The sequence below is a fragment of the Canis aureus genome, chromosome 7 (genome assembly GCF_053574225.1).
Source record: "Canis aureus isolate CA01 chromosome 7, VMU_Caureus_v.1.0, whole genome shotgun sequence".
Lineage (NCBI taxonomy): Eukaryota > Metazoa > Chordata > Mammalia > Carnivora > Canidae > Canis > Canis aureus.
In genome coordinates, this window is record NC_135617.1 from 33397562 (window position 1) to 33422802 (window position 25241).

The 25241-nt window shown below is 36.5% G+C and overlaps 1 pseudogene; it reads left to right on the forward strand.

The window, feature by feature from the left end:
* Positions 1-12727: 12727 nt before the first annotated feature.
* LOC144316814 (prostaglandin E synthase 3-like) lies at positions 12728-14155 on the forward strand (annotated as a pseudogene).
* The last annotated feature ends 11086 nt before the right edge of the window (positions 14156-25241 follow it).

Sequence of the window (25241 nt, forward strand, 5' to 3'; positions counted from 1 at the left end):
AAGCGAGTTCAGGGACTTCCTACATCACGATCTTGGGTACTATCCAAGGGTGTCCTGGTGCCCTTTCAACCCTGGAGAGCACTCCTATAGTTCTTCTAGGGATGTTTCTTTTATATTCTAGTTTTTGTTTTTGTTTTTTTTTAATCATGGCTTTTTTTCTGCGCACCAGGGCAGCTGGAGCTGGTGTCAGGCTGGCTAGACTGACTGAACGCTGCTTCCATCTGTGCTCTTAAGAGAAGCTTAACAATGACACTCACCAGCCCCTCTAATGATGGAGAACATTCAAGTCCCCACCTTTTGGCAGGCATTCAAGGTGTGGTTCATTTTAAATTCTAAATGCCCTCTTGAACCTTGGCTTTTTTTTTTTTTTCTGTGCCTCAGGGTGGACAACTCTGCACCCATCCCTTCAGTACTATCCCTCCCCATTGCATTGTTCACAACACCAGAGCTGCAGTTCCTGTGGTTACTATATCTCTATCTTACCTGCCCTTCTCTATGTAGTCCCTCTGTTCTTTGTTGTACAGAAATTGTTCAGTTAGCCCTCAGCTCTTCTTCAGGAGGAAATATTCTCTATATATAAAGAACTGCCCTATATGTAGGTGTAGATCTGGTGTATCCATGGAAGAAGTGAGTTCAGGGACTTCCTACATCACGATCTTGGACCCAGCCTCTCTCTACAACCCATTTTTACTTTTCCATTAACATGGAGCAATGCCAGGCCCAGTCACCCATTTTGTGCTTCCCTTTATTTATGTCTCCCCAAGGGGACCTGCTTGACCACTTTAAGATGAAAACATACTTCATCGGCCAGGCAAGCCACATGGCCCCACTCAACATCAGGGAGCCAGCTTTTTTAATCCTTTTTTTTTTTTTTTAAGATTTTATTTATTCATGAGAGACACACATAGAGACACAGGGAGAGGGAGAAGTATGCTCCCTGTGGGAGCCTGATGCAGGACTCAATCCCAGGACCCTGGTATCATGACCTGAGCCAAAGACAGATGCTTAATCACTGAGACACCCAAGTGTCCCAATCCAGCTTTTTTAATCTTAACAGATAAATGATAACTGTATATTATAGCACTCTTCTCTACTATTGAAATGTAAATGATTGGCATTGGGAAATGTATCCTAGGTAAGTGAAGTAGAAAGTTGAAATTTATCCATAGAACCCACTTGTTATATGAGAAATCCAGACAGATAAGATGCCAGAAATGATAAGGAAAATATTAACAAGACAGATGAAATTTTTTATCTCTCCTCATTAACTTTAGCTTTTGATTATAAGAAATATTTCCTAAGCTTTTTCAAAGTAACGTATATATTCTACAAAGGCTAGTTCTTGCATATCCAAAGCAAAATGAAATAGGGAAGTCTTAATTATCTAAATTGGGTATCTGCAGTAGCTCAAATCACCTTTCTATCCTAATATGCCTGAATATTTCTGGCCATGCATTGATACGGAGCAAAATGTAAACATTTCCAAATTAAATCAAGCATAGCATTTTAGGAGTGACTGTTTATTAGTTTATGAATAGAAACTAGACTTAAAGTAATTTTGTTTCTTAGGTATCTGAATTTGAAGCGATATGCCTAGTAGTTAGGAACATGAGCTCTGAAGCTTAACTCACTGGACTCAAATCCTGGCTTCACGTTACCTATATGACCTTAGGTACCCTGTAACCTCGTCCTGTCTCAATTTGTCCATCAGTAGGGTGGTTGTGGGGATAAAGCACATAAAAAGTACACTTAAAATATTAACTGTTATTATTAGACACTATTTGATGCTTACCAATGCTTTTCATCAAACAATTGCTGCGTCAGTTTTTGGAGACAGCAATCAGTTATCAGTTTGGGAAACACCCTGGATCTAAGCTGAAGTCCTAGATTTACAAATTAGAGGTTAGGTGCCCTCAGCAAGCCACCATCTATGGTTTCCTGGCCTATAAAGTGGACCTAATGCCTGCTATGCTTACATTACTGTGAAAATCAAGTGTGATTATATTTACTGAATGTAAACTATAACATCCTATACAGCTGTGAAAGCCTGCTCTCTACTCATTTAATCAGTTATCTTCAAAATAGTTAAGGCTGCACAACCATATTCTGCAGCTGGCACTCTACAACCACGGGCCAAAGAAACATGTTAGAAATATGTATCAGAACATCCAGTCATTCTTGAATATATGAGAGTTCATTTTCCTTTCTTTTTTTTTAAGATTTTATTTATTTATTCATGAGGGACACAGAAAGAAAGGCAGAGATATAGGCAGAGGGAGAAACAGGCTCCCCTCAGGGAGCCTGATGCAGGACTCGATCCCAGGACCCCAGGATCATGCCCTGAGCAAAAGGCAGATACTCAACCACTGAGCCATCCAGTCATCCCTCATTTTCCTTTCTTATCAAGGAGAAGAAACTTATTTGTCCACCAACTTCATAGTGAAACTTTACTTTTTAAGTGTAGCTAGATTTCTCCCTCCATCTTCTCACTTTCACATTTTTTTTTTTCTTCCACGGTTGATTTGCATGAGCTCCTGAACAAACTGTCTAATGTCCCTTCCTTGCTTCCATGGCTCTCTCCCCCGCACCTGCCTAGATGGTTTTGCTTTCTTCCTTTACTCTTCTGACTTAGTCTACATCAGGGTAAAACAAGAGATAGTCTACACAGAAGATAATGAATATTGATCTTCCAATTTAGTCCCAAACATCCACAGCAGTGGATCAATTTAAAGAACATTCAGGTGTGAGAAAACCTAAAAGTCACACTAAAAAAAAACCCAGCAAGATGCATTTTGCTGAAACCATGCCTTCAGCTGTTTGAATGCTTTTTTTTTTAAGATTTTATTTATTTATCCATGATAGACACACAGAGAGGCAGAGATATAGGCAGAGGGAAAAGCAGGTTCCCTGTGGGAGCCTGATGCGGGACTCGACCCCAGGACCCTGGGATCATGCCCTGAGCTGAAGGAAGACACTCAACCATTGAGCCACCCAGGCGTCCTGAATGCTGTCCTCTTTCACAGACTTTTAAATTAAAATCATATAATGGCATTACTGCTTTGGGCTCCACATATTTTCCTGAAAAGGAGAGAAATGTAAACATTTTTAAATTATAGGGGCTTTATATTAAAACACAATGGGGAGAAACTATGCAGGCAAACTGGAATACTTTGGTATTCTCTGCTTTCATTCAGTATCAAATTCACATAGGAATTTGACAGTTAAAAAAGAAAAATTTGAAATATCCAGAAAACTAATTGTGAGCTTTTATTCTCTCACATGATATAGCTAATTTCATGAGGACATTTCTGCTAGTCCCCCATATCAGTCTCCAAAAGCCTTTTGTAGCTCATAGAGTGTCAAGTGTTCAGAAATTAAACATCATGAGATTTACAAAAATAAGGGACTGGACTTGATTTTAAAATATATGAAGTGATTAGACAATATCCAGAGACTGTTTGCCATGAATGTATCTACTTCTCTGGTTAAATAGCCTTTCCTCCCACATTTTTCTGGACATATTTGATGGTCCCATTGATTAAGCTTGATCTTAGTTCATCCATTGTTTATTGTTCTTTCCCACACCATCTCTGTACCTGCATAAAGTATAGCTGTCTTGAACACAGATCAAAAGTGAATTCTTCCATGAAGCCTCTCCTAATTCTCTAGTAGGAATTGATCTTTCCCTCCTTTGATTTTCTGGAAATTTTTAACCTATTTAGTGCAAATTGTCTTACACCAGTGTAACTACTAAAACACATTACAGATTCTTTCAGGAGAGGGACTTTGTCTATCTTGTCATCTTCTATGTTCCCTAATACAGTGAATGGTTAGCAGATAATTGGTTGTTAATAAATATGTGTAGGAATAATTTTAACCAAATGAGTGTATTGAGCAAAATGACAACTAGATGATAGAGTTATACCACAGTTATATTACAATGGATATCTCATTTCCCATGATGAAAATAGAATGAAAGTCCCAATAAAGTAGTATGGACACAGACAAAAACTTGTCAGAAGATGGGAAAGCAAACTTTCATTGAGCACTATGTTAGTTTCCTGTGGCTTCCATAACAAATTACAACAAATTTGGTAACTAGAAACAAAACATAAATATATTCTTTCACAGTTCTAGACACTGGAAATCCAAAGTCCATTTCACTGGGATGGTATCAAGGTATCACCAGGGCTCCACTCCCTTTTGGAGGCTCCTGGGGAGAATGCATTCCTTGCTTCTTCCAGTTTCTGGCGGCAGCTGACATTCTTGGTTTATGGGACACCTCCCTCTCATCTGCCTCCATGGTCACACTACCTTCTCTTCTTCTGTGTCAGATCATCCTCTGCTTTTTTTTTTTTTTTCTTTAAGGCTGCTGGTGGTTGCATTTTGGGCCCATGCAGATGACCCAGAATAATTTTTCCATCTCAAGAATGTTAACTTGGTCTGTAAAGAGCCTTTTTCCTTAAAGGTAACATTTACAGTTTCCAGAAATTACCTTATATCTTTCAGGGCCATTATTCAGCCTGTTATAAATACCAACTAGACATGTTCCTCTGCATGGTTTTACTCACTCTGCATGGTTAGTTTGTGAAGAAATTATTGCTGTTCTGATTTGACAGATGAGACCACTGAAGTTCCAGACATTCAGTGACTTACCTAAAGTTACATATAGTAAGAGGTTGAATATTTCGTTCAAACCTAGATCTTCTGGCTCCAACCTGATTTTGTTTCTCTGTTATATACTAGAAGTTTTTTAAGTCCTAGACACACAGTAGATTCCTAATAAACGTTTGTTGATACAAAGGAAAACCTTCACTGAGATTTTGAAGTTTGCTGCTTTATCATTTTGTCACCATTTCTAAAAGTTCATTGATTTTTAAAGCACTTTTATATATCAGATGTCTCTTCAGAAAGTGTTTTCAAATATTAGTGCAGTGTTGCCTCCAAATGGATCATCACTGAGAACTGGAGGCAGTTTTGTCAATGTAATTCAATGTAAGGGATGTGAAGATTTCATGGAGCAAATAAAGAATTGAAATTTGAAAGGGTAAAAATAGGTACCAAAGTCATTAGTCTACAAAGCCTTAAAATATACATCTGCAATAAAATCCAGGGAAATTGGGAATCAGCTAGATTATCGCTGTAATGTAATGAGGTTTCTATAGGTACTGAACATAAGGTTAAAATTCAAACAATGTTATATATTTGCCCTGATATCCCCTAAGAACTAGATACTTGTGGAACTGTATTACCGGGCTCTGATAATCACTACATGTTTTCTAGTGACCATTTTAAAAACCTCATTTGGTGAAGTGATTTTTAAAATTTCAGGAAGCACCAGTGGGTCATTTCCACTCCACTAGTTTGTGCTACCTAATGTAAAAATACTGGTTTTCTTGGCCCATAAAGGCAGATATTATTCTTCTGTTGCTGATGTAACAAGTTACCACAGATTCAGCAGCTTAAAACAGGAGCTTCTTATTATGTCATAGTTCTGTAAATCAGAAGTGCAGGCACATTGCTCATCTTGTTCTCTACTTCTGATTTCAAAAAGCTAAAATTCTTGCCAGGACTGCATGTCTTTCTAGAGGCTTTAGATTTGAATTTACTTCCAAGCTAGTTCAGGAGGCTGCAGATTTCAGCTTTCTGTGGCTGTCATACTAGGGTGTCTGTTTTTTTGCTAGCTACTGAATGGGAGTCCGCCATGTCTTCTAGCAGTTGCCTGCATTTCTTGGGTGGGAGCCCCCTTCCTCCATCTTCAAAGACAGCAATTGTGGATTATGTTCTTCTCATGCTTTGACTGTCTCTGACATTCTGTTTGGCCTCATTGCTCCTCTGCTGTCTTCCACCACATATTTTGATATTTTCCTCTTCTAATTTTAAGAGTGCATGTGATTATACTACCAGGATAAACTCCCTTTCTTAAAGCTAGTTGGTTGATCATCTGAATTTAATCTGCAAAGTCCCTTCACAGAAATAATCAGATCAGCATTTGATTGAATAACCAGAGACAGGAATCTTTGGAGAACATTTTTAGAATTATTCCTAAATCAGGGTTTAGGGTCTCAACTGAAGTATACTTTTATTCTTGATTTTCAATTTCTAGCTTTCAAGGATCAGATTACTCAGTACGGATTTAATAATAATTCAAGAAACACAGAAATAAAAGCCTATTTTCCTGAATAGAGCCAAAGGACAGAACATTTGAAAAGTTCAGACTCTTAAGCAGCCACATTTCCATCTCACATATGAATACTAGATGGGGAGCAAAGGTCAGACACAATTTTTTTAAGTCATTTATTCTCAAAAGCGTATATATCTAGTGCACCAAAGATAATAAACATGAGCTATGTTCAAATGGAAAGAGCAAGCACATACCAAAATCTTTAAGGATTGACCAGAACCAAATGCTTACTGACAAAAGATATTAAAATACTTTTCTCTAAGAGACAGGTCGCCTCACCACTATCAAGTATCTTACCTTGGAGGCAAGTCTTTATTCCTTTTAATTGCTCCATTTGGAGGCATTCTAGCTGGTGATATAGGAATCTCCTCCAAGAGCCAATAAGACATTGAAAAATAACTCTTAACGTGATAATTTAATGCTTTCATTTACTAACATAGAAAAACATTATACAGTCAAGAACCGGATTAGATTAACACCATAGTTTAGTTTCCTGATGTGAATGTTCTTATAAATGGAATGAGTGTAAATGATGTGGGAACAAAGCTTTTTAGGAGCAGGTGATTTTCTTCTCCCACTTAATTTCTCCTTCAGCTGATTGGACTGTGTTTCAGATATAGAGGAGGTGTGAGGGGATGCATGAGCCACCAGATGGAGGGAGCTTGAGTCCCTGGATCCCCACATGGAAAAGAGCTCCTATTAACTAAAACACCTGCATTGGATAGTTAAGTGAACTAGAAATATATCCTACTATGTTTAGGCCTTAATACGTATTGGATCTACTCTTTCCAGCAGCTGGTATTAGTCACACTAATATGCCTTGCATTTATCTTACTCTGGAATTCATAGCATAAACTTCATGCTGCAGGTTCTCCATTCCTTGACACTTTCGATTACATAAATCCTTATCACTCTCAAAATATTTTCAAGGATATTGTTTATGTTGAAAAGATTAAGAGTATATTTTAGAGCTCAGAGCTGAGAATTTAAAACAAATACTGAAATATTTTGTGCATTATTTCCACTGGAGCAAAACACTTTAACCTTGTAGTTTTAATAATGGAAGGCCTACAAAGAAAAGAGCAAAATTAAGAGTAGTAAAGAAAATACATGGACAAAAATGCTTCATTTTGTACAAGTTTAATTCAGTAGTACAGAATGCTCTTGGCATAAAAATAAGTAAAAGATGAAAGGAAAGATTTTCTTTTAGGTGGAAAGGGTCTGTATTTAGAGATTAATTATAATGCAGAGTTAAACATGCTCACATTTACAATGTTGTCCTTCTAGAAAAGGAAGGTAATTTTGGGGGTCCCAGTAAAATAGATCAGTGAGTGCTAGTACCTAAAGTCATGAGTCCATGCTGATTTTATGACTAATTCAGCTAGATAATTCTTACAAATTTCTCATTTGAACAAAAGATGTGGGCAATAACAAGAGATAATTTGAAGCTGATCCACATATGACAGAGTTATCAAAGGTAAATAGCAGAATTAGGGTGACACCTGGGAATAAAAACTTCCAGGGCCAACAGGACCAATAATTCTTAGTAATAATTATATTAACATTCATATTGTTACTTCTTATAGCATCTTTTATATTTGTAATTTCTTAATAAATGTAGATGTGATTATTATTGTGGATTATTAATGTATCAGAAAACAAGCTTCAAGAGATTTCCAACAAGCAAGCAAATGTCACGTAACTACTTTGCTCATGTAAATTAGGAATTGTATCCAAGTCCTAACATTATTTCTTTTTTTTAAATTTTTTTTAAATTTTTTAATTTATTTATGATAGTCACACAGAGAGAGAGAGACGCAGAGACATTGGCAGAGGGAGAAGCAGGCTCCATGCACTGGGAGCCCGACGTGGGATTCGATCCCGGGTCTCCAGGATCACACCCTGGGCCAAAGGCAGGCGCCAAACCGCTGCGCCACCCAGGGATCCCCCTAACATTATTTCTTAAAATATCTTGATTAGAAGTCTCTGATTAGCCATAATAACCATCAACAAAGATAAACTGTGTCTTGAGAATTTTAGGATTCTTTTCATTGTGCCCATTTCCATTAGTGTTTTTACTAATTCTCTGTCAATGTTCCTGGCCTCGAATAAAAAGGTAACACTACTGCAGATATGTTTTTTTGAAACGAGACTTAACTCCTCTGAAAAATGACATGTTCCTATTTTAAAAACAAAACCATTTGGTCATACACAGAATTACATTTTAGATAAACATAGAGAATCAATGTCTTGGGATGCCTAGGTGACTCAGTGGTAGAGCATCTGCCTTTGGCACAGGTTGTGATCCTGGGGTCCTAGGATTGAGTTCTGCATTGGGCTCCCTGCATGAAGCCTGCTTCTCCTTTTCACTATGTCTCTGCCTCTCTCTCTGTCTCTCATGAATAAATAAATTTTTTAAAAAAATCAGTGTCTCAAACTTCTTCATTTAATAACTGCAATATCCAGATTAAATGCTTTTCCTGACTTAAAGTTTTTTAAGTGAGGGATCCCTGGGTGGCGCAGCGGTTTAGCGCCTGCCTTTGGCCCAGGGCATGATCCTGGAGACCCGGGATCAAATCCCACGTCGGGCTCCCCGTGCATGGAGCCTGCTTCTCCCTCTGCCTGTGTCTCTGCCTCTCTCTCTGTGTGTGTCTCTCACGAATAAATAAATAAAATCTTTAAAAAAAAAAAAAAAAAAGTTTTTTAAGTGAGCTAAAATACTATTTCTAGCCATTATATTACCTAAAGCATAAGGATTTTAAGCATAAGGATTTAAAGCAAGCCAAGTATTTTACAAAGAAAACAAAGCAAATGTAATTTGTAATAATAGTCACTTCTTAATCTAAATTTGGTCTTTATAAATGATATTTAGATTTACAATTATTTTTAAAAAGACTTACAATAATTTAGAAAATCACATAATTATTTTTAGAAGGCAATGAACATTCCTGTAAATGGAGGCAAATTGTATTATGTTTACATAACACTGGGTTGCATTTAACTATGGGGAGACTGATGAAGGTGGTTGGAACTCAGATTCAAATAATTAATCAGAATGTTCATTAGGAAGACAGTCAGAAGAATTTGGTTATTAAATCACATCATTTTAATACTATTTATTCAAGTCACTTAACAATAATTTATTGTACAAGAAACAATGGTGATATGTTACAGGTGAAGGAGGCATGTTGGAGAAACAAGACATAAGTCTCTGCTCTCATACTGCTTCCTTTATGATAAAGACAAACAGGAAAAGAAGCAAGGAAAAAGAGAAAGGAAGAAGGGATAAAGAATTAAAAAAATGACTGTCAAACATTGACGGAATTAATTGATAAAAACACTAGAAAAGAAATGTATAAGTGAACACTAATGAAAATATTCTCAATAGATTAGTCAGACTTTAATGGAGGAAACAGAAACACTATAAGTATTATGCAATCAAAAATTTATTATCAGAATTAGACATTACACAATCAAAGGGGGAATTGAGGACATAAGTGGCCACAGAGGGAGCTGAACGATTTTAAGTCATTATAAGTCACTAAGCAATTCTCCTGAACCATTGGGCACAGGGGGCCATGTTAAAGCTTACAGGAAATCTGGAAACAAGGAACATCCAGTTGCTGTAGTAAGCTACAATGGGTTCTGGTATCAAGAAAGCCATTGACTATTCATAGTCACTGCCTCTCTGAATTCACAGCCAAGGCTGCTGTCGCCTGGGAGGCTATGGTTCAGCAGGGCCAATAGTCAGAAAGAAGAGCAAAATTCAGAGTGAGGGTAAACTGAGACCCACCAGCCCCTCCACAACTATCTTTCTCTGACTCTTACTGTGATGAGTTTGATGGCTTTCGGGAATTGATGGCTGCTGATTACTGGTCCAAAAGCTATGCAAATTTCTCTTGTGGCCAATGCCAAGGTGGACTATACAGGGAAGATGATTCTGAGAAATATAGTTCCAGATTAGCCTAGCTGACGTAATAGAACATTCCCATTAGGATTTTTGGAGCATACACAATTTCACTTTTATCTATGCTATGTGGTACCTATATTTCCTACTTATAATGTGTTATTTCAAAATAAAGTCATAAGCAAAATAGTTACTTTTGGAAATGATATTAAAATCAAAGTCAGTAAGTACAAAGCTGTAAAGTTGTAAAATCCCCTTTGAGTCTCCTCTTTTTAATTTTGTGCATTGCTTTGTTTATTCATCTAGTCCTTTGCACTTGGCAAATATCATTTCAAATTCTTATGAAATCCCCATAGAGTAGTGGCAATTTGCCAGAGCATTGCTCTTCTGCTTTTCTAAATTGAACAACAACAATAACAAAAACTAAGTGAGGTGAGGATGAAATGTTTGCAATATCCATGTTGAGGTGAAGCCCGCAAGATACTAGCCTGATGACCACTCTAGAATGTTATTAAAATGAAAGTAAACTGTATATTATCAAGTTTAGAGATGGATGGAAAAATTCCTTAACAGGATGTAAACTGCATACCAAAGTAAATAATTTTGCTAAAATGTGAAGCTTCAAGTAAAAAAGTACTTTAGCAAACTTACTAGTTAGGTTCTTACTCGTATATTCTTTGGTTAACAGCTGGAAATCATTCTCCTTATGCTAGTATTAAAAAAATATCTGTACAAGATGTTGGCAGTGACCCTTCCTGGAGTAAAAATAATCTACACAATGGTTGTCTTTGAATAAAATACTTATTAAGAAAATATATATTTGGAAAAGTATACTGTGGAAGTGATCACATCAGAGAGAAGAGAGTTGACAGTAACTAACTTTGATCTGCTGTTTCTATAGGGAGCATTCTGTCTCACAATTATAGTTCCATATTCTATAGTGACAATGACAATGAAGAGGTCTTCATTAATATCAAAGAACACTGAGCAGGATTAATGTGTCAAACAACTTTTAACACTGCATTAGATTTAGTTTCTTCATCCATAAATATGGGTTAATTCTCACTTAATTCTAAGAGTTGTGAAGACTAAATGTGGTAATCCATGAGAAAATATTGAATATCTATCGATACTTGGTGTCTGTACCCTAAATGATTATTTTCTTTCCTTTCTTCTTGAGGTTTATTGATTATGGTACAATTTACAAAGTTAATTTACTTGTATCAGAGGATTTACTCAAGTATAAAAAGGACCAATAAGAATTCCGAAAACAAATGTCAGATTGCCCTACATGCAACCCAGTTTTGTTTCTAATATACTAACTTTTTTTTCTTCCTGGAGCAGAAAAGCTTACTGTCACAGGATTTAAAAAAAAAAAAAAAAAAGTCACTACTCTCTACGACCTATACTTCCTAACTCCCGACAGTGGCTACCACCTAAAATTATTTGACCAAATAGGGAGCTATAATCCATTTATCCTAATGTGATTTCTAGGTGTCTCATGACCTTTTTTACTACCTCCGAGCAAGATGGCTTTAACATTCTCCTTAGTTTAACTAAACTTTAGACAGGTCTCTTTCTGACTATAGGCCCTTAACTTCCCTTTTCTTAGAGCATTTATTTTAAATACTTGGAATTTTGAATTCTTTCTCTCCCCTTTTGAAATGTAGATAAATCCTCTCCCAGCCTCTATCCAGTTTTACAACCCAGAAATGTCTTTCTCAAGGACCTAGGAGTCATCTTTTTGAAATGTAATCATCAAGAAAGATAGCACCCCTATCTCTCAATGGAGGATAGAAGCCTAACTTGATAAGTACCTATTAGCAAACACAGGTGGCTTAATCACAAAGAAAAACATTTTTCAAACTCAGGAATGATTCAGTGTACTGGACACATTCCACTGACCAACCCTAGTCTCCAGTACTTTTTCACTAGCTCACTTCAGCACTTAAATGCCTCTTACCTTTTTTTTTTTTTTTTTAGTTTTTTTATTCATTTGAGAGAGAGAGAGAAAGCCAGCAAGCATGTGGGAGCAGGGGGGAGGAGGAGGGCCAAAGGGAGAGGGAGAAGCAGACTCCTCCCTGAGTAAGGGAGCCCAAGGTGCTCCTCAATCCCAGGACCCTGGGATCATGACCTGAGACAAAGGCAGACACTCAACTGACTGAGCCACCGAGGCACCCCTCCCTCCTACCTTTTTGTTCAGGGGAGTAGAGTTCAGTATCTCTCTCCTGTAGCAAGTCTTTAAGGATATTCTTGTTTGCTTAACTGTGGTGCAAGTTTTCTTTGACAATTCCCTCTTACTGAGTAAGTACTATGGCTTATCATTAAAATACATCCTTGCCAGTATTCTCAACTCATTTTTCCCCCTTTTCCTTCCCAAATCAGTATAATCAGCCCCTCCAGTGCTTCATTTGGAGAAAAATACACAGCCAGCTGATTCACTTCACTCTCACGCTATTGGCCTCAAGTCCTAGAACACTATATACAACCTCAAAGAAAAAATGATATTTAGAGTAAAGGCCCAATTTTGTTAATGTACAATAAAGAATATATCTTTTCACTCACCGTGAAAAGCATGTTTTGCCACAAGCATGTTTTGCCATTTTTAACTTCTCATATCTCCTCCATGATAATCTTCTATAGAGAACTGTGATGCTGAGATGTTTCTCCTCTCCCAAGACCAGAGTTGGTGCTCTCCCCACAACGCATCCTGGGGACCCACAGGAAGCCTGTTGATGCTATCACCTAAGGGAAGCCAGAGGAGTCAGAGATACCCTACCCCACCCATTCACCTGTACCCCTGCTGGGTTTACCATGCAGCATGCTTCTTCAAAGTGGTATGATTGAAGGGACTTCGTCTTCATTAAATTTTGTGTTGAAGACAGTAGGATGTTAATGTAAATTTTGAAAAATCCAAACTTATATTCAGTTATTTTCGAGGAAGTAGTAACTTTAAACATTTACATTAAATTGATCCTTTTCGCTGGATTGATCCAAATTATTCCAAGCATTAAAGGACAGATCAGTTTTTTTAAAAGATTTTATTTATTTCTCCGTGAGAGACACAGATAGAGAGAGGCAGAGTCACAGGCAGAAGAAGCAGGCTCCCTGCCATGGGCCCGATGTGGAACTCGATCCTGGATCCCAGGGTCACACCCTGGGCTAAAGGCAAATGCTCAACTGCTGAGCCATCCAGGCATCCTAAGACAGATCGATTTTATGTTGTTTACAAAAAGGTTAATCTGGCCAGTCATGATCAAGGTTAACAAAAGAAAGGGCAAAACTTTTATTGACTTAGTGTGGACTTCAGTAATTGGAACGACTGGGATCCCCTGGGTGGCGCAACTGTTTAGCGCCTGCCTTTGGCCCAGGGCGCGATCCTGGAGACCCGGGATTGAATCCCACGTCGGGCTCCCGGTGCATGGAGCCTGCTTCTCCCTCTGCCTATGTCTCTGCCTCTCTCTCTCTCTCTCTCTCTCTCTCTGTGTGACTATCATAAATAAATAAAAATTAAAAAAATAATAATTGGAACGACTGGGAAGATGATTCAGTTGAAGACATACTAATTTTGATCATTCCTCTGAGATGATGAACAACAGGAGTGGTGATGAGGATGCAGATTTATCAGAAGTAGATGGAGCAGATGATGGTTCACAAGACAGAGATGATGTAAAAATGCCAGCTCTGGAGTAAGGAATATTGTCATCACCAGAATTTGGAAAAGAAAAATAACTTCTCTGCAAGATTTCATAATTGAGAGAATTCCTGAGTTGATAGCTCTAAAGACAGATGCTATATTTGCCTCTCCTAATCTTTTTCAACCTGTTTGTTTTTTTAAGGGCTTCACTAAAGGTTGATAGTACCATTGAATGGGGGCAATTTTAAGTCAGCTAAGGCAATAACCTTATGCATGAACTTTTCCCAGACTTCCATGATGCTGTTCAGGTACTAGGCAAATAATACAGAAGTTATGATAAATAAAAACATTTCATCTCAGTTTCCATTACTTCATAACATAGATACTGACATGATAGGAAGCTCTTGGCTTAGAAGAAAGATAACTAAATTTTGGATTTTAGAACATGGACACAAACAAATTGTTTGATACCTTAACTGGTAACTTGTTCCTCTGGTATATCCTCCAGGATTACTCTACTAATGTTTTATTTCTCAAAAAATTTACTTCATGTTATTGTAAGTAATCATTTGTCAGTGTTGCAGATGTATCTTAGCCATAATTAGCAAATGCCCTAACATGGATGATTTTGAAGCCTGTATGTTTGGTACTGTTTAACCCTTAAACTTTTACATCTCTGAGGATGGAGGATGAAGAAAGGCTTAAGAGTCTATACATTTAGACCAAATTTGTATTTGCACTGTCAGTATAGCAGAAAAGTGAAAAAAATGTTGATACACTATTGGATTTTTTAAATTTCTTTTTTGGTTTCAGCTTGTCCCAGGCCAAAAGCCTCAATTTATGTTCATGACAGTGGGGTTTTTTTTTTAACTGTCTACATTCTTTCTAATACACTGTTGTAAGACAAAAAAAGAAAGAAAGAAAGAAGAAAGAAAGAAAGAAAGAAAGAAAGAAAGAAAGAAAGAGAAAAAGAAAAAGGAAGAAAGAAAGAAAAAAAAAAAGAAAAGAACCATGATACTAAATTCCTGCACTTAAACTCCTATAATGGTTATCAGTTACTTCCTCGATTAGAATAATGCAATTACTATTAAATATCTAATCTCAAAATCAACTTAATTTTCCATAATTCAACTTAATTTCTATATCTATTTTATTATTGTAGATGAAACATCTCAGTTCCTTTGAGGGTCATCACCACTCCCCATACTCACCTCCCAGGGATTTGTTACAGTACTAGAGTTTTATGCAGTGTCAAGGCAAGACTTGAGGGAAGGACAATGTACTCCTTGGCTTTGCTGCAATAGTTTGACAATGAAATACATATCACCCAGTTAGTTGGGCTATTCCAGGTCCAGTGACATGAACTACTCTGTGCCAGATGGAACACAGTAATTTGGAGATATTGTCCAGGGCTCCATCTTCCTAGACACACCACTCACCTCTCTGTGGTGACTTGCTAGATCCTGTGTGATCTGCCAAAAGGCTGTCCTGTTCACAAGATGCACTAATACCTCTCTCTTTCTGTCTTCATGTTTGTCTCACTTTTCCCCTTCCTCCCTCTCCATCCTCTATGTATCTCTGCTGTCTGTTCTCTCTACAGTTCAAGGGATATCTTTTTATTTACGGGGTCATAGATAGGAGCCTACTTGCTCCCCGTGGCTTCCTTCAATATATATTGTTTATACAAGGAATCCTGTCCCTAATTGATGCATATAAGTCCTGGAAATTAAAAATTAAAAGGACTTACTGGGCTTGTCCTGTTTTCTTCTCTTCCATATCCCACCCCCAAAACACTAAGCACAGAGCCCACTAGCTTCTTGAATGGAGAGACATATAATGGTGGAAAAATTATGCCTTAATATCAATACCACAACATTTATAATTGTACCTCCACTGCATCTCCTCACTCATATGCATTTTCCCTACATTCCTATAGCATTAGATAGTTCATACCTTCCTGAATAGATTTGCTCATTTGTATTTCCTAATCTTTGAATAGTTGTTTGTCCTCTGTCTGCTTAGAATGACTCTATTTGTAAAGAAAAATCTGTGCAATATGATGAAAGAGAAGGAGATAAGGATGCCTATGCCAGCACCTTCATATATTGGTATATCAGCCTTCTCCTAGAGGGTGGCAGCCATTTGTCCATGCACCAATTAAGAAGTCAGTGTAAATTTCTGCATTAAATGGTAGTAAAGGCTAATATTTTTCCAGATAAAAATAAATATGTGTGTATACATATATATATATTCACATGTGTGTAGGTGTATATGTATGCATACAAACTCATATGTGTATTTTTAGAAGTGTATTTTAGAACACTTTGTTTAACCTTCTCACGGATCTGTTGACCATTTTGTAAACCCTGTAACATGCATGAATACTACTTTGAAGACTTCTACTTAATGTACATTCACCTCTACATTTTATATATTTGAGCTGACATCTTAGTGTTCTGTCACCAACCTTTTAGACATGTTACAACTCATTACTCCCTAAGTTATATTATGTACTTGCTGAGTTTTGAGAGACAGATTATTCACTAGCTAGCAAGTATGACCACATCACTGTTACCAACAAAGCCTCCACAAACTATTTCTTCCTGTGACTTACCCTTGAAGATGGATAAACACATGTTTTTTGAAGATGATGTTTACTTTCAGTATCATACAAGTGACCTTACTCTTGAATTCTAAGGATGAAGCTGCCTATGCAGTTTAGACCTTGTCTTCAGAAATCCCTAGTTAAACCCCTTTGGGAAAGAGTTTTTAATAGTAAGAAAAGTAATAGTGAGGGATCCCTGGGTGGCGCAGCGGTTTGGCGCCTGCCTTTGGCCCAGGGCGCGATCCTGGAGACCCGGGATCGAATCCCACATCGGGCTTCCGGTGCATGGAGCCTGCTTCTTCCTCTGCCTGTGTCTCTGCCTCTCTCTCTCTCTGTGACTATCATTAAAAAAAAAAAAAAAAAAAATTAAAAAAAAAAAAAAAAGAAAAGAAAAGTAATAGTGAAAAAACAGAGGGGCACCTGGGTGGCTCAGTTGGCTAAGTGTCTACCTTTGGCTCAGGTCATGATCCTAGACTCCTGAGATGGAGCCCCAGCAGCATATGTACGGCTCCCCGCTCAGCAGCTTCTCTCTCTCCCTCTGCCTCTCCCTCTGATCAGGCTCTCTCTAACAAATAAAATCTTTTTTAAAAAAATAGTAAGAACTTAGATTATTATCCTCAATGATTTTTTAAATCTCCATCTACAGTGTGTATCTTTATATAGTTTTTATTTTCATGGTTATCAACCATAGGTAGGCCTTTAATACAACCTAGAGATTCTTCTAGGTTCATTGGTCTACTTCTCTGACTTGGTTAATGGGATCTGTTCTAAATCTTGTCAAGGTTATTAATGACATTATGTTGCTGAATTATATGATCACCTCTGGTTCTTATCTTGACCTATCAGCCATTATCAGGCTGTTTTGCTCTAGGATGGCCATTATCTGTCAGAGAAGCAGCTCTTTCAGTAATCAGACACTGACAAGTTAACTTTTACCTGTCAAGGATTCAATCAAGACTCCTTGCAATAAAAAACATTTTTCTTTACTTTTAAAGTTTTTAATTCCAGTGCACATAATATTAAGTGTTACATTAATTTTGGGGATACAATATACTGATGAGTCAATAATTCCATATGTCACCCAGTGTTCATCAGGACAAGTGCTCTTCTTAATCCCCATGATCTATTTCACCCATCCTCCCCCTCCCCCATCTCTCCTCTGGTAACCATCAGTTTGTTCTCTATCAGTTCAGAGTCTGTTTCTTGTTTGTCTCTCTCTCTCTCTCTCTTTTCTTCCTTTGCTTGTTTGTTTTGTTTCTTAAATCCACATATGCATTAAAATCATATGGCATTTGTTCAAAAGACATTTTTCTTGATCAGGGTTCTACTTATATAGCTTTAAATTTGCCATTCCCTGCCTTTTACTCTTTATTCCAACTACACCAATTTCCTCACATCTTGAGTTTCTGCAAATGCTGTTCCTCTCTGTAATGATGCCCTTCCCACATCCTTCACATCTAACATGCAGCACAGGATCTGGAAAGCCATCACTATGCACCCACATTTAATTTGCTTTCCCTTGTCTGGGTCTCAGACTTCTTATTTCCAAAACTACCTCTGAGACAGCCATTTTAAAAATTGTTTTATTGTCTGTTCATTTACTGGCTCTTCCATAAAATGGTAAGTCCTTTTCCATAGTTTAGGAGCTTGCAGAGAATAGCCATTCCATAAATATTTGCTAAATAGATTAAAGAATGAATCTCCATTTTTCTCCACTTTTCCTTTTCCTAACTTTTTCACTTGTAAATATTTTGAAACTTTAAAAGTAAAATTATTTTGTTTTTTTGTTCTGTTTTTAAAAGTAAAATTATTTTGAAAAAAAATCAGATTCTCATAACCATGATATAGTAATATTTATAAATACAGCAATACAAACATTTTTACTTTCAGTTTCAAAATTGTTTCATATTGTTGACATTAAAAACAAAATTGTCTTCCTAAAGATGTTAGAAAATGAATTAATATGTTGAATAAAACAGAAATCAGAGCTTTTGGGGTCATTTAATGTTTAAAATTTAAAAACAAGATGTACTATGTTTTTATTTTTCTAAGATTCTCTAATTAAAGATAAATCTTGCTAGTATTCTACATTCACTGGAGAGTTGCAATATAATTTGTAAGGCAGGAAGATTTAAATACTATGCTTTGCTTATTAATTCCCTGAATTAGAACAGTTCTTCAAGGAAAAACAACTAAATTGTAGCCAGCGTGAAGAAATTGGATTCAGTGATGATTGCTATCTTTAAAGCTTGTGACCTTACATTATTCTGTCATATGCCTAAAGGCATGGAAAGTACTCTAAATTAATTTTAGGACTACACAAAAATGTTTCCTTTAATCACAGAATCCAAGAGCAGTATGCCTCCTGGTCCTCTGCTATCATGTTTTTAATCTTCATAACATGATTATGTAATGTGTCCTATTTATACCAAAAATTCTGCAAATTTTTCCAGAACTATTTTTTTTTAAATCTTGGCAATAAAATGTACCTCTTTGTACCTCCTCCCAATGCTTCTCTGAAATAAGGAAAAAAAATGTTTCTTTGCATGTATGTTCAATCAACCTGTCTTCTCCCTGTGTTTAAAGATGCCCTTAGGACTGCCAATAACAAACAGTGATGCTCATATATCTTGAATATCCTTGTGTGTTTTCAAAGTGTCAGAAACTTAATGAGAGTTTAACTTGTACCAAGCATTTAAATTTTCACAGTAACCCTGTCTGTGTCATCACTCACTTTATGGATAAGGAAACAGAGTTCTAGAAAAGTTTATTAACTTGCCCAAGATCAGTTATCTAGTAATGGAAATATGATTTTATAGAACCAAATTTACAGGAAATATGGCATGAACATAGATGATCATTATGTCTTTGCCTTCCTCCTACAAATTAAACAACAAAGACAAAAAAATGATTAAAATTAGTGGAGAAATTACATCAGTCTTAGACATTATGTAAAAAATGAATTATTATGCCACCAATGTCAAAGAATTTCTAGATATGATGCAGATATGACTAAAAATAAGCCATTGAGGACAAACATTATCTCCTGTGGGGAAAGTAATACTGTAATCCCTGAAAGCAAATTGCTAAGAGCTTGGAAAATACTGTCTCCTGAGGCAGCAGAAGAGACATAAGATACACAGGGGCTGCATAAAAGACATAAGGACACAGTCCAGGAGAGGAAACAGCCTGGGCAGAAAGCTAGTTATGAAAGTACCTTGTAGGTACAGAAATTTTTCTAGAGAGAGTATTCTAGGTAAAGATTATGTAGCCATCATCAGCTCACTCATCACTTTAATTAAGCTAGAGGATCACCTAGAATGAACTGATAGATTGAAGATTAGAAGATAAAAATAATATCTTAACAAAAATTATCATATTTGATATCTCTGTTTCTATTTCTTCCATTCTTTCTTGATCCTACTCCAACATGACTTTTCCCTCCCTCTCTCCACTGAAATATCTCTTGTCAGGATCACTAATGACTTTAATATTGCTGAGTCAAATAATCATCCAGCTGATCATTCCTTTCTCCTTAAGTTATTTCTTCCCTTGGCTTCCAGGAAATCACACTCTCCTAATGTTCTCCCTAGTACTTGTTCCCATCTCAGTCTCTACAGCTTGCCCCACATCCTCATGCTTAATGTCATAGTGCCTGTGCTCAATGCTTGGTTCTCTTTGTCAAAGACACTCTCTGTGATCTCATCTAGTCTCATGACTTTAACTACCATCTAATTACTGAGGATAACTCTCAAAAATATGTCTCTAACCTGATTTTCTACAGCGGACTCCATAAACATGCCCAGTTGCCTATGCAATCTGTTTTCTTGGATATCTTATAGAAATCTGAAACATAAATATCCAACGTAGAATTTCTGAACATTTTGCACAAATCTGCACTACTTCCCCATTTTAGTTAATGGGAATGGAATCTTTTAATTCTTTGGCCAAAATCTAAGCAAATCTGTGAGCAAATATTGGATTTTTTATTTGTACTAATTAGAGTGAATACATAGGAACAGAAGCCAAAAGAATAGAAATAAAGATGAGAAGACATTTTATGCCCTATGTTAATAATTTTTGAATTGTATGAATGTAATACCTGTACAAAAGTTAGTTATAAAATTCCATTGCTGAAGTGAATATGGATATATTACTCAGAAGGACAATGATAAATAAAAAATTAAAATATTACCTCTCTGAGAAGAAATAAAAGTTGCATATTCCCATTCTTTTACAATTTAGAATTAGAATTTTATTATCTGCATAATGATCCATAGCATAAAAACAACACAGTCTTTAGCCTTATCATTTGCTACCAATAAAGAGTTTATATAGATGAATTGCTTTTAAAAATCAGTATTTATTAATCTATTTCTATGAGTGCTTATTGCTTCTTGTGTCACCAGTCAATAGTATTTATCTGCTAAATAGTCCATAAAATTTAGATGAGTAATAGAATGAGAAGTAAGGACAGCCTGAATTTTGTTTTATTCCTCATGTTTTAATTTCTGTTCTTGGGATGACTGGGTGGCTCAGCAGTTGAGCGTCTGCTTTTGGCTCAGGGCATGATCCCAGGGTCCTGGGATCAAGTCCTACATTGTGCTTCCTGCGAGGAGCCTGCTTCTCCCTCTGCCTGTGTATGTCTCTGCCCACCCCCACCCTGTCTCTCATGAATAAATAAATAAAATCTTTAAAAAAAAAAAAAAACTTCTGTTCTTAAATTTCAAAACATGATGAACTATACTTTAATGCTTATATTTAACTGTAACTTCTGCTTGTAAAAAATGGTTTGATTATATTTTGAAATGTACAATTGCAGGATACACCACCACCACCAAAGGAGAGACTAATAAATGCAAAGAATTAAAGATATTGAAAACAAATTCATCATTAATCTTATGGCACAGGATAGAGAGAATTTAGAAGAAAACATATGGAAGCTATAGGTTTCCTTTTAAATGTAATCCAAACAATCAGTGGTAGAGAAGCTGTGAAGTTCACTTTCAACTTCAATGTATAAAGAGCTTGAAAGTCATTACTCCCATGAAAAACTGAAAATAAACCACTTTTCTTGGACCGATTGGAGAATTAGGCGGTCCAGAGTAAGCCCTGAAATCCAGAGAGAAAGGTTAATATAGAGAATCTCAACTAAGATCTGCTTACCTAGAGCAGAAGATATTATAGCCATAAAACAATTGGAGTACTTAAATAATTTGGACAAACTGTTGAAGGCTTAGTCTGGACTAAGTAGCATAAGAGTGGGAAACTCCTGGGGGCTACAATCATAAAGAGACCTGCACACTTTTATGGGTTTTACCTCCAGGAATCCAGCTAGGTTCTCATGATGAAGATCAGGGACAAATCCCCTCATGTTTCTGGCAGGAGTAGGGGAAAGGTAAGCATTCTGAAATATATTCAGAGCATGAAAAAGAACTTCTTCCCAAGGGAAGCAACTTTACCAGAACCATATCTACCTGGGGAAAAGGCAACTAGCTAAATCCAGCTTTGACCTTCCTGTCTTCTCTAAAGAAAGAGAGAGAGAGAAAATAAGAAATATATATGAAAGTCACATCCCAGGAACATAGGCCCACTAAAAGACTTAGATTTAATTCAGAAGATTATAGAACACTTCCCCTTCCTTTACCTAATGTCTTACCACCATATCAACAGGACTTCAGAATAACAGTGGATTATAGCTAAAAGAGCTTTAAAAGACAGATTCAATTTAAGGGGTTCTTGGAGACACCCAAAGACAGAAAGGTAGAAAAAAATAAGGACACTGTTGCTCAGTGGAACCTATGGTGCTTATGATGTGATTTGATGTCAGGGTCTAGGAGCAAACAGTCAAGAAAGAATTCTTGAGACATTCTTGGTGCAAAAAACACGTGGGCCTTTATTTGTTTTGGGTTTTGTTTGTTTGTTTAAGATTTTATTTATTTATTCATGAGAGAGAGAGAGGCAGAAACACAGGCAGAGGGAGAAGCAGGCTCCATGCAGGTCCATGCAGGGAGCCTACGCCCTAGGCTGAAGGTGGCACTAAAACCGCTGAGCCTTCCAGGCTACCCAAAAAAGGCGGTTTTATTAAAGTATGGTGATAGGACCTGTGGGCAGAAAGAGCTGCACTGGTATTGTGAGGACCTATCCATTGTATACATTTAAGTTAGGGTGGGAGAATAGATGGGCAGAGATAAAGGAAGTTTCCAAAAGGATTTTCATGTTGAAGAAGACTTACAGGATCCTGGAGATGTGGCTATTATCAAGCTAAGGTTGCTTCTTGCCTTTAGCAAAACATTAACATTAAGACAGTTGGGAGTTCCTAAGAGGAATGTTCTACTCTGCTGCTTTCAAGTATTTGTCAATGGGCTGCAAGGTGTAAGGAAATTTAATTTTATCAACATTTCCTTTTACCTTTATTCTCCACATTTTTGACTTTTAAATCTTTAAGATTGACAGTGTAAGGTCTTATCTTTTGTAACTTCTTCCTGTTGAATAAGAATGTAGAGAAGTCCCTACCTATGGATCAACATTGATCGTTAGAAATATATCTAATATAAAATAAATATATTATTTTATAAATATATTACTCTAATATATATAATTAATATAATATAATATAAATTAGAATAACAAGAAGAAAGAGAAGACCAAAAGAGTCCTTTGGTAGTTAACTCCTTCCAATCCAGGAGTTTAACCGATCAGTAAAGGAGACAGAGGGATCATTTAAAGTGCCTATTTGAGTATTCATGTCTTCTAGTAACCCTGTCATATTTTGTGGTAATCTGGAGTATATACATATATACATAATACTTTTTAAATAAAGCACAGTTTCTTCCTTGAGCCACAGCCAGGGTATCAAGGGCCATTTAGTTTTGGAGGGCCATCTTTTGAATTTGTGGGTGACTGCATATTGGTCTTGGTTAAAGGTGGCCATTGTATGCTTGGCTAAAGCCCCTAATTTGCAATTTTACATCAATAGAGGCAGCTCCTGGAACAAATGTGGCTAAGGGATGAAACCATCAAGAAGCCCTCCGTGTTTGATGTCTAGCCTTAACAATATCTCAATTTTGAGGAATCACTGGCAAATGGGGAAAACCCAACTGTCATCATCATTATCAAGAGGAAAATCTTTTAAGTCTGATCTGCATTTAGAAGAAACAACATCAATAAATTCTGAACAGTTCTATATAAGTATGATGGACAGGTCCTGGCATAAGGGTAGTTTTAGTTTGCAATGACTTTAAGTCAAGAGAATGGAAGAAGATTGGAAACCTTAGTTTCAAGAGTGACAGCTAGATAAGTTATGGAAACCAGAAGAATTCAGGAAATCATGTTAAAATTTAATATCTACCAAGATGTTATTGAAACATTTTCTCTCTATAATCACCCTCATTTTTATTCAGAGATAGCCAAACCAAGACTAATTCGTTTGTTTTTTAAAGATTTTATTTACTTATTCATGAGAGACACAGGCAGAGGGAGATGCAGGTTTCCTGCAAGGAGCCTAATATGGGACTGGATCCCAGATTCCCAGATCATGCCCAGAGCAGAAGGCAGACACTCAACCACTGAGCCACCCAGGTGTCCCAAGACTAATTCATGTGTAAAACAAGTCCAGTTTTAATAAACTTGACCTAGTTATTTAAATAAGCTCAGTAAAACCAGTGATTGATTATATAGACCTTGTAAAATCTGCTTTGCTGGAAATTTTTATAAGGAATCTCTAGATTGAACTTTTAGTAGCCTCTCTAGGCCAGAAGCCAAAGGCAAACACTTGCTATCAGACATGACTGTAATACCTATAGACTTGGGTGAATTCCTCTTCTCAAAGTCACCAAAATATCTCAAGGTTCCTGCACCTGCCAGGATGGCATTCTTTACTCACCTGGTAAGGCTGCTGGGAACTCTGTAAGCAAAGTACCAGGCCAACATTTCTAAGGGGCTCTATTGGCTCCATAAAGTCAACCTTAGTTCCTTAAAGCTGTCTGATCATATCTGAGTTCATGCATGTCTCTCATGTACGACATTCCAGTCAAAGCCTTGGTAAAATAATCAATGTTTCCAATGATATCCTGTTACAAGGGGAACAAATTCTTATTGAACTTACGCAAATAATTGTAATTACCATGATAGAAAGCATACTCATTAAGACTTTCCTGAATTTCAGGGAGTTCAGGTTAGAGACAAAAGTTAAATGCTTCAATTTGTTCACAAATACTTTATCTCATTTCTGTAAATCATAGTTATTTTAAGAGAAAGTTCCTTTAATCGGGAAAAGCAAATATTAGAGAACTAGAAATATTTCAAACAAGAGTCATAAAAACTATAAAAATATTCTGCAATTTATTTAGTCCCATGTTACCAATTCTTACTCAGTTTCAATGCAGCCTTTTTACTTCTAGAAATTCTTACACATTTTAGTTTTATGATCTTGAAGATATCAATTCCTGTATTTGTCAAATGCTCTTTTTATAAATCGCCTTGAAGATGAAACACATTTCACAAGAGAATAAGAATAATAACTACAAATGACAAAAGACTCAAAAATGAGCATTGTTAAAGATCTGATGAGAATTCATTATAGTATAGCTGACAAGGAAATTCAGTTTTTTCTGTGATACATAACACTTCAATAATCACAATATTAAGTGATGGCCTTTACCTAAACATATTAAAACTTTCAGAAATTGCATATAACTTCTAGAATAGTTTTAGAATTTACTCAAACAGCATAACCCAAGGCTTATCATTTGTTTAACAGTGCTTGTGGAGTAACTTAACATACCAAATAAAAAGGCCTAATTAGAGACTTCATTTACAATTCAAATTTCAGGAAAGTTTGTTAAAATCCTCAAAGTTGTAAAACACATGCTTAAATAAGATTACAGATAATCAAGGACCTGATAAA